The 10532-nt window shown below is 46.7% G+C and overlaps 1 pseudogene; it reads left to right on the forward strand.

Moving 5' to 3' along the window:
* The first annotated feature begins 3630 nt into the window (after positions 1-3630).
* LOC146171496 (uncharacterized) lies at positions 3631-5043 on the forward strand (annotated as a pseudogene).
* The last annotated feature ends 5489 nt before the right edge of the window (positions 5044-10532 follow it).

Here is a 10532-nt window from a genome sequence, read left to right on the forward strand (position 1 = left end):
TGCCGGGCAGCGGAGACATGAGTGGTGTAGGAGCTAATACTTCTAGTTTCCTCCGGATGATCTGAGTTATGTTTGTGAGATGCGAAGGCTGTTGCAAAGGGGCCAGCTCTTCGCAGGATAATGTAGCTGCCGTTTCTAGAAGGCACTGAAATTGACGTACGAGGCGCCGTTGTTCGACCTGCTCGAATTTTTGACCGACTTTAAGCACCGCGTTGCCGGTGGAGCAATCCATGCAGAACATGATGTTGACGCATCATCCGTGATAGCGTTTTGGATATGGCCTACATTGCCATTTTCCGTCATATAGCTGTTAACCTTGCGACACAACGTACGCATGCCTTAAATGTAGGCAATGTATGACTCCGTGGGCAGTTTTATTTGAGATGAAAGTTCTGTTTTGCAGCCAGAGCCCGACCAAGGGGCTTTGGAAGTTTTTGTTTGCCTTTTTCAGTTCCACTGCCACGTTAATAATTACTTATTCGGACCTAGCATGAGGGCTAATCATTCTTCTAGTGACTGCTGAAGCTGCTTTGATGCGTTTACTTTATTCTCCTTTCTCCAAGCACGGGAAAATGAACTAGAAGAAAGGCGATATTCGATGCAGTATGTCTTTTGTCCTTCAGCCCACGTTTCGTTTCTTCTGCGTTTCACCCCAGCACTTCCCACAAGCAGTTATCGTATTAGGCGCGCTCGAAAGGCAGCCTGTGCCTTGACTGACCAGTTCTTAAGTATGGGCACTGAAATCCCTCGCCGAGTGGATAGTGATGTTTAATGCCAGAATATCATTTTCCATAAAACCTAAACGTCTTGGTTTTGCAGTATTTTACGTTCATGATTACAATATCCCCGACCCAACATCTGTGTGCATATACTGTTAATTAGCAACATGTTATCTGAACAGGCATTATGTAGTCTGTCCCAAACTGCATTTACTCTATGAACCACATTTGCGAGCAACTTCCGTTCGGTTGAATATTGGTTCAAAACTTCTTAGATATATTTCTCTCGGCGAAGCGGTCCTTCTGCTTTACGAAAAAACATTAGTGTACAAGGATTACATCTCTTTACGGGAAATTTGAAAACTCTTGCAGTTTTGTTTTTTTGCGTATTCCCAAGGTATTGATGAATGAACAACTGCTACCCCCTACCCCGTTTCCTTTTGGTTGTCTTTTTTGGGAGATACTGTGCTTGCTGAAGGCTGGGTCGCAACTTCACCCCAAGCTTCTTTCTGCTTCTTTTCTCTGTTCGGTTCATGCATTGCGCATGCTGCAGTCTGTCTTGTGGTTTGTTTCTTTTGTTGCTAGTTTTATGGCTGTACTTGACGTCCTAAGAAAAATTACGTTTGCATAAAAGGCCGCCTGGTTGAATCATGTGGCACGCCGCTGTTGGGTGATTAAGTCTTGACACATACTAAACCACTGCCTACTCATCGGCTAAATTTTGCCTACTGTGTTAGAACAGAATAGAACAGCAAACGTCATTAGGTGGCCCATTCTTACATTGTAAGTAGTGTCAAGCGGGGATCCAGGCACTGGTAGCGGGCACTGGTAGCGAGCAGAACCGGAGCGGTGGTGGCTTAACTTGCAGTCAGCTGGTCCGCAAAAGCTCTTCCACTTCCTCTTTCTCGGCCATCTGTCCGCTTAATCGCAACTTCTTATTTATAATTTTGCCCCACAGAAAAGAGGAGCTGTCCTGGCGACTCAAGAAGATGAAATGATAGCAGGATCGTAATAAGGCTTTAAGCGGTCGACGTAAATAATCTCACGCCCTCGGTGGCGAAGGTCGGTAGAAGCGGCTAGCGGTTCAAATAGGTAATTGACGGGAGAAGTCTGTTGGAGCACTAGATAGGGTCCGTGGTACTTGGCAGTAAACTTGCTGGCCAGACCTGGTGGTGTCGATGGGACCGAGAGCCATACATGAGAACCGGGAGGGAATTGGTGGACAGAGTGGCTGCTGTCGCTGTGCGCTTTCTTCTGGGCTTGGTAGTCCGAAGTAAGGGAGCGAGCCAGCTTGCGACCTTCTTCAGTATGCCTGGCAGCTGCTGAAAGTGATGTATACGTTGAAATATGAGGACGGTAAGGGAGGATGGTGCCGAGTGGAGACGAAGGTTGACGCCCATACAGCTGAAAAAATGGCAAGAATCCGGTAGTTGCTTGAACAGCGGTGTTGTAGGCACAGGTTATAAATGGGAGAATCTTGTCCCAATCGGAGTGGTCGGAGGCGATGTGTCCGCTTGAAGCACTCTGTGAGGCCGTTCGTTTGAGGGTGGTACGCGCTGGCTGTCCGATGGATGGTCTGACATTCACGTAGGAGCGCTTCGAGAACCTCGGATAGAAAAGATTTGCCTCGATCACTTAAGCCGGAACTGCATGGCGTGATTTCGGGCGCGATTGCCGCGCGGATGGTGGGCCGCGCGCGTCATTCTGACGCGTTGCCACTATTTCCCACTGTCGAATCGCGCCGCCGCGTGGTTCTACGCTTCGTAGAAAACAACGCCTCGCGCAGCGCGTGGATGGTGCCGAGTGGAGACGAAGGTTGACGCCCATACAGCTGAAAAAATGGCAAGAATCCGGTAGTTGCTTGAACAGCGGTGTTGTAGGCACAGGTTATAAATGGGAGAATCTTGTCCCAATCGGAGTGGTCGGAGGCGATGTGTCCGCTTGCAGCACTCTGTGAGGCCGTTCGTTTGAGGGTGGTACGCGCTGGCTGTCCGATGGATGGTCTGACATTCACGTAGGAGCGCTTCGAGAACCTCGGATAGAAAAGATTTGCCTCGATCACTTAAGCCGGAACTGCATGGCGTGATTTCGGGCGCGATTGCCGCGCGGATGGTGGGACGCGCGCGTCATTCTGACGCGTTGCCACTATTTCCCACTGTCGAATCGCGCCGCCGCGTGGTTCTACGCTTCGTAGAAAACAACGCCTCGCGCAGCGCGTGGATGGTGCCGAGTGGAGACGAAGGTTGACGCCCATACAGCTGAAAAAATGGCAAGAATCCGGTAGTTGCTTGAACAGCGGTGTTGTAGGCACAGGTTATAAATGGGAGAATCTTGTCCCAATCGGAGTGGTCGGAGGCGATGTGTCCGCTTGCAGCACTCTGTGAGGCCGTTCGTTTGAGGGTGGTACGCGCTGGCTGTCCGATGGATGGTCTGACATTCACGTAGGAGCGCTTCGAGAACCTCGGATAGAAAAGATTTGCCTCGATCACTTAAGCCGGAACTGCATGGCGTGATTTCGGGCGCGATTGCCGCGCGGATGGTGGGCCGCGCGCGTCATTCTGACGCGTTGCCACTATTTCCCACTGTGGAATCGCGCCGCCGCGTGGTTCTACGCTTCGTAGAAAAAAACGCCTCGCGCAGCGCGTCCACTGACGTCACGGCCGGCGTCCACCAATCAGCGTGCAGTCACGTGTCATTTTGGTTTTTTGGTTTTGCCAACAGATGGCTCTGCTCTCCGCGCATCTCGGCGGAGTCTTTTTGGCGGAACTTTGTTCTTTCCTCGGGCACGGCTGGTCTCAAGGGAGAGAGCGCAGCGCGCGCTCTCTCTCTCGAGACCGGTCGTGCCTCGGGAAAGCTGGTGCGCGCGTCCACGTGCTTCACGTAACGTGTTCGCGCGTAGTGTTCGGCCAAAATGAACAAAACAACCTTCAACGAGGCCCTAATCACCGAAGTTGAAAAGCGTCGCATCTTGTGGGACATACGCGACAGAAATTATAAAAATAGCATAAAACGTGACCAGGCTTGGAGAACCATAGCAGATGCCCTCAACGCAGACGGTATGTACCAAATTTGTGCATGCGTGATGTGGTTATCTTATTTCCCTGCTTGTTCAATGTATGTACATACGTCTCGAATTGCGTGTGAGCGTGGCATGTTTACGCGCAGTTTTCATACACTTCGTTTTTGAATGCTTGCAGGCACAGAGCGTGCCGTCGCACTTCCTTCGTTTATTTGCGAGAGAACAAGTTTGATTCTTGCAAACTGTGTTGTTTCATGGGCTCTGATTGACATGAATTTGCATGTAAGAAAATACTAACAATAAAAAGCTAGCGCGGACTAATGCAGGCTTCTCGAGATTCGTTTTTTCTTTTCCGCGGAAAATAAATTTGTGCAGTACATTTCAAAAGTTGCTTTACCTTCCTGCGTGCGCGTATGTGTAATTGCTCCGAGTAACACTTTGTACTGCTTTACAGTAACGCAAGTGATGAAGCGGTTGAAGTCTCAGCGAGATACTTTCATGAAAAAACGAAAAGAAGCGACATCTTCGAAAAGTGGCGCCGGTGCGGACACTGCCGTCACCGTGCGGTGGCCACATTATAATTAATTGCTTTTTCTGTTTGACACGATGGAATACCCCGAGTAAGTACTTTCGAATCATGCACATTAAACACTGATATGTGCGTAAAATGTACTTTTGAAGTGTACTGTGTACAGTTAAATTAATCATGCTTGTAATGGTGTCGAAGTGTTCGCAGTAGCTTGCGCTTCATTTCTCTGCATGTTTAATTTTTATTCATAATAATCAGCTTGAAGCAAGTTACGAAATCTACGGGCTACAAGTCGTGTTGGTTTTACAAAAATGTTGCAATATTGTGCTTTTGAAATGTTTATCATTCATGCAGAACGGAAAGGAACCTCGTAGATATCCAAGGCATGGACCCGTTCAACGAAACTAGCGCCGCGTGTCTCCAGACTGAAAAGCCGGGTACCATTGCCACTGAAGCCGATCTGTGCGCTTCCGGCTTTTCTACCACCCCTACACAGGATGGTGGGAGTGGATGTTCCAGCCCCATATCAGCTCCATCACCAGCCAGCAGCACATCATGTCGGCCACAAAAAAAGAAAAGAGGCCAAGAAAAGGCTTTCGAAAAAGAAATAGGAGTCTTGGGAGAATTGGCTTTACAACGAGCCGACGCTTCAGAACTGTTCGGGCTTTTCATGGGGGACAAACACAGACGGTGCCCACAGCGTCTACGAGGACAGTTCGAGATGGAACTTCTCCAAGTTGCAGCTCGCTACGTTGACAATGAATAATGCCGTCAGTGGAGAAGAATGGCGAGTTTTCAGTTTATTTTGAAAAGAAACATATTACAATACAATTTTTCCTCTGACGTCTCACATCTTTTTTCAAGAATTAGTTACACAAATTTGAGGCACTATTCTTGCACTTCCTCACAATTGGGTTCATCAATTTTCAAAAATTTCCATTGCCAGGGCACTTTTTCTTTGTTCATTAAGTATGCAGCGTACTGTTTACGCACCTGCAACGCTAGTTGAGCACTCTTTCGTGCATGGGTTGGCTGCAGGCCAAATGTGGCCGAATCTGTCTCAACTGATGCTCTCCATGTACCGTCTATCATATTGCCATATACATCTTCGTGGTCGGCGAATCCAACTGGGCTGTATGAAGAGCGTCCATCGGACTCCATGCACAAGAAATTGTGCAACACACACGCTGCTTTCACAGCCAGTTTGGCGTTTTTAGGACTTTGGTTGATGGGGCCACGAAAGATTCTGAATCGTGCCCGCAGGATGCCAGAGGCATTCTCTACGCATCTCCTGCAAAAAATAGACGGAAAACGCATTCACAAGATGAGTCCTTCAAACGACAAAAATCAGATTTTCATGTGCAAATAATTTTTTAGTTGCGGCAAGTACACAACTAGGGCCCGTCCTGTGTGTCTCGCTGTGTCCTTGTCTTTTTAGCGCTATGCACCAATCTAGGGAAATAAGTTTGGAGTTGTGCAGCAGTGAAAGAAAATTTGTCGCGGCAATAAAAAAGCAGGAAATCGAGTCTTAAACCGCTTATTAGAGACAAAGGGAAATAGGTAATTCGTTGTACCGATTAGGTGAGGGGTATAGTGCCATGTTGAAACCACAACTTTATCTGTCTCAGCTTTTGCAGTAATACTTGCTGCCAGTTTTCTCAAGCTACCGCTTGGCTATTCGGTGTTCGCATACTGAATAAAAGGTAGAAAGGAGGGGGAGCAACGCACAGAAAAAGAACAGACAGCCCGCCCAAACATTTCATCTGCGTGATCTATTCTCCTGTAGATGTTATTGCCCACTGCTCCCCTATTATTTAGCGCGGATGAACACAGAACCAGCCTAGTTATCTACCAAAGTTTTCACTTCGTTACACTCATACAAAGAAACTTGCTGTGCGTGACAGCATAATTATGACGTCAAAATAAACACTAGCTGAAAATGATGTACTTTCCCTTTCAAGAGGAAATTGAAAATACAGACACACCGTGCACGGCTCAGACGGTAGTTGAATATTCGTTCAGCTGGGTCTTCCCTAGATCCAGGAAATGGTCTCATGAAGTCTTCTCGCAACTGGAAGGCCTCGTCCCCTATAAAGGCATACGGGAGTGTTTTGTTGCAGCCAGGCAGCTGTGAATGTGAAGGCAGCTGCAGCAGACCAGCATGCAGTTGTCGGCCAATCGGAGAGCGTTTGAAGACGCCTCCATCACTTATGCGGCCAGGAGCCCCAACGTCGATGAGGCGAAACAAATATCCACTGTCTGCTACAGCCAAAAGCACGATCGAAAATGTGCCCTGTAAAAAATAAGCACAACAAGGTACTTTTTGTCAATAAACACGGCCACAAGAAATGTAAAAAAAGAAATTGGATAGTAGGGAGCACTAAGACGTAGAAAATATCAATGGCTAAAACAGTTTATATTCAAGCAAGTAAATCTGTTAGTGCTTCAACATGTACAATCATGCGCCTATATGTACAAGGTTGAACACCGCAATTTGTCCGTCTACATCAAACCATAGGAACATTAATTACTAATGTGTCATTTACCTTATAATTTTAGTAGAGACTGCCAGAGTTTGCAGGTGCTACAATCTGAACGTGCAAAGTACTTTTGATTTCATTATCAGGTATTTACTCTTCATTGCGAAAATTTCGAAAGCTTTAAATCATCATTTTCCCTATTTTACGTTTTTTTTTCAAATATTGAAATATCTGATTGATTAATTACGCAGTGTAAAATTCTTTATATAGCAAAACCAAGCTTTGCGTTTTCATTCTGAGCATTTCACACTCCGAATATACTTTTCCGGGTTATAATATTTCATTATTTACTCATTTTAATTGAACTATTATATGCTTTAAATTTTCTTATTGAGCTTTGGCTTTTGATTTCGAACATATAGACATCTTTGACGCCTTAATACAATCTTTCCATTTTTTTATATGACCACAAAATCAAATTACAATCATTTTATTAAATAGTAGGGTAGATGTGTAGGCCAGTTGGTGACACATAAGGAAATAAAACCGCCCTGTGTTGTCCCCAGCCTCCGTCCTGTGTCTGCTGCGGTTTTATTTTCCTTATATTAACTAGCAAATGCTTACACAAACCAATCGCGAATCAGATACTAGAACCTCAAATTACTATCATACAATGTTTTATATAGACCCCGGTAATTTTGAACACACGGGGCTGAGAGTTACCCCTTCCATAATAACGACGACGGCGGATTTTCACCCGAACGATCTGAATTGGAGTCGCCTAGACTAGGGAGAATACCTGCGCAGTCTCTCCGAGACGTCACTGCACCCGGCCTTGTAAACGCCCAACTCCGCGCTGCTTGTGTCGGTAACTTCATGCCTACCATGGCACGTGCTGCGTAGCATTGCTATTCCTAGATCTGTCGGTGACTGTCTTACTCCGTTAATAGCCTGTCTGGGGCTGATACGCGGTGTCAGAAGTGGCGGAAGCAGCAACAAGCTTCGTCGTACCTTCAATCATAGAGCTACTGAAGCCACCAGACCATCTTCACCTAATGTTAAATGTTCAGAGGAACTGGGAGCTTCTCAAGCAAACATTTGAGCTGTGTGTGCAAGAAAGAGAAACAACCAAAGCGCTAACGGAAGCTACTAAAACCGCCGTGCTACTGACCGCTGCCGGGGATGATGCACATAAAATCTTCAATAATTTTACTTTCGAGGATGGCGAAGACAAGCAGGACTACAAGACCATGGCAAAAAATTTAATGTTACTGTGAGAGCAGCAAAACGAAGTTTACGAAAAGATGCCTCTCCAGATCAAGGACGCAAGAAATAGCAGATTCGGTAGAGCACTTCATACGAGACATGCGAAAGCAAGCAAAGTACTGTAACTTTCTCTACATATCGAATCGCTGATTCGCGAGGAAATCGTCTTTGGTACCTGAACATTAAATAACATAGAAATGCACAGAGAAGTATTTGACACTCCGAAAGGCAGAACAAGTCTGCAAGCTCACAGAAGTTGCAAGCAAAAAAAAAAACGAGGCATTGCAAAACAACGAAGCAAAAGTGGACGCTACCAAACTAAGCAACCCGCTTTGCAACCAAGGTCCGAAACATAGCGTCCATTGTTCCAAGTGCAATAGAAGACATGAGCCAAGGAAGTGCACCGCTTTTGGCAAAACTTGCTGCACTTGTGCAGCCAGAAACCATTTTGCAGTTAGCTGCAGAAAGCATGAGGTTGACGAACTACAACATGAAAACGAGGATTCTGACATCTTGGACGTCATCATATGCTTAATCCACAAAACGGAATTGGCTATTAAGGCCGACATTGGGCAACAAGAGGTAGCTTTCAAAGTGGACACTGGCTCCCAAGCAAATTTACTGCCGCTATCGGTTTACAACAGATTCAGCCCGAAGCCTCGCCTGATGCCAAATAATTCCGTTTCACGGTCCCGCAGAGGAAGTGCTATCAAGCACGGAAATAGCTGCCGCGTTGTCGACAAGGTGAGACACATGGCATGGTGTAGACCGTGATAGGGGGCTCCGAAGTTCATTCCTCACAGTTTCTATGAGGACCTCTCATGCCTGAGCCTTCATATCCGTAATTTGCTGTTGCTCCTCAAAGATAATTTTGCGAATGAGGTCTGTAAGAATGGTGCTATCGATTGCACACAGTCTCGCGACCGTCGGCGGAGCACAGTTGACGGGTCGGTTGTACTGGCGGCACCGGTCTTGGAGGGCTCACTCTATAGCCGTAGCGTTCTAACATACTCACGGTTTTACGTTGGTTGCGTACCAAGCCGGCAAACACCTACACTTTGACACTGTGCATGAGATGCCATAGCTTCCTTGACTCACTCATATGAGCAAAAAATGGTGAGCCAGGTCTTCCGCAAACATAACCACGCTCTCATTCGGCTTCTGGACTCGCACTTCAAACAGCCCAGGTAGCACAAAGTGGGCTATGAAGAGGAGGCCCACATGGGTCCGATATAGACAACGCAGGACAGGCCCGGTGGGCTCAAGGTGGGTGCTGCAAGAGGGGCTGACGTAGACCTGAAGAGGGCTGTCGACAAAACCCCGATGGGCCTCAGTAAGGACCGATGCAGGCAGTTCCTGCGGGGCTGTCCGCATTTTTCCCCCATTGCCAAAAGGGCATATCCCACCAACTCCCCCAATGGTCCTACTTTGAACAGATTCGGGCAGCCGCTCTGAATGAAGATTTTGTTTATTTTAGTTAGCCCCTCAGGTAATGACATAGGCCCGATGAGGGTTTTATAGCGCAAGCAGCATTTGGGCTACCCCACATTATTCTCATAGGGGTCCGTCGCATGAAGTTCCCAATCAATATTTATGCACATATTTAAGTAATTACTTTATACATGTCTGCCCTTTCTAGACACCACAATATTTAATTTTACAATAATTCATAGCAATATTCTAGCCTAAATGACTTCATGTACATCTTGTTCAGGCAATGGAGGTGTGTTTTCTGAACAGTAATATTGTGCTGAGAGTTGCAGGCTGTCCACAGCAACAACATAAAGAGCAACTGTTATCAATCAGTATGTTTTAGTATTATTAGCGCAATTTGCATGAGCGCGAAAACTAAAGCCATTTAATATTTCTTACCATCTAAAAATAGCAACAACTCTTATGCAAATCATCTATAATAGTACCTAAGGGCAACATCTAATACAAATAAAGGTTGGAAAGAATGATTGCACGATTACGCGCGCCTTCTAGCCCCGCTACGGCCGATGTGGGACCTACAGCGGTTTTGTGTGGGCAGCCCCAATTAGGCAGGGAGTTGTTTTGGAACCTATAGCCCACCTGCTGTTGCGCGTGGCTTCACATTCCCCACAAGGAACCGATTTTGGTATCATGCGGGCACTCCCGCCTTCCAGCCCCATTACAACTGAAGTGGGTCCAAACCGGTTCAGCTAAGGCTGCCTCATTTGGGTTTCACGAGAGCATGCCCAAATTGAGCTCTTATTCATATTTCACCTACCGTCATGTAACCTACAAGGGGTCGGTTGGAGGCAGCATGTGGCCCTGTACGTTTTTTTTGCCTCGCTACGGCCGATGTAGGTCCGACAAATATTCAAGGAGGGCAGCCTCATTTCGTATTTATGAGGGCTTTCCGATAAAGAGCCCACATTCAGGTTGGATTGCCCTCAAATATCCGACAAGGGACCCTTGTGGTCTGGATGCAGGAATAAGATCTGCATTACCATGAGCAACGCCGTTATGGAACCCATGCAGCAGAAACAAGGGCA

The sequence above is a fragment of the Amblyomma maculatum genome, unplaced genomic scaffold, assembly GCF_055883805.1.
Source record: "Amblyomma maculatum isolate TAMU_Amacu unplaced genomic scaffold, ASM5588380v1 scaffold_20, whole genome shotgun sequence".
NCBI classification, from domain to species: domain Eukaryota; kingdom Metazoa; phylum Arthropoda; class Arachnida; order Ixodida; family Ixodidae; genus Amblyomma; species Amblyomma maculatum.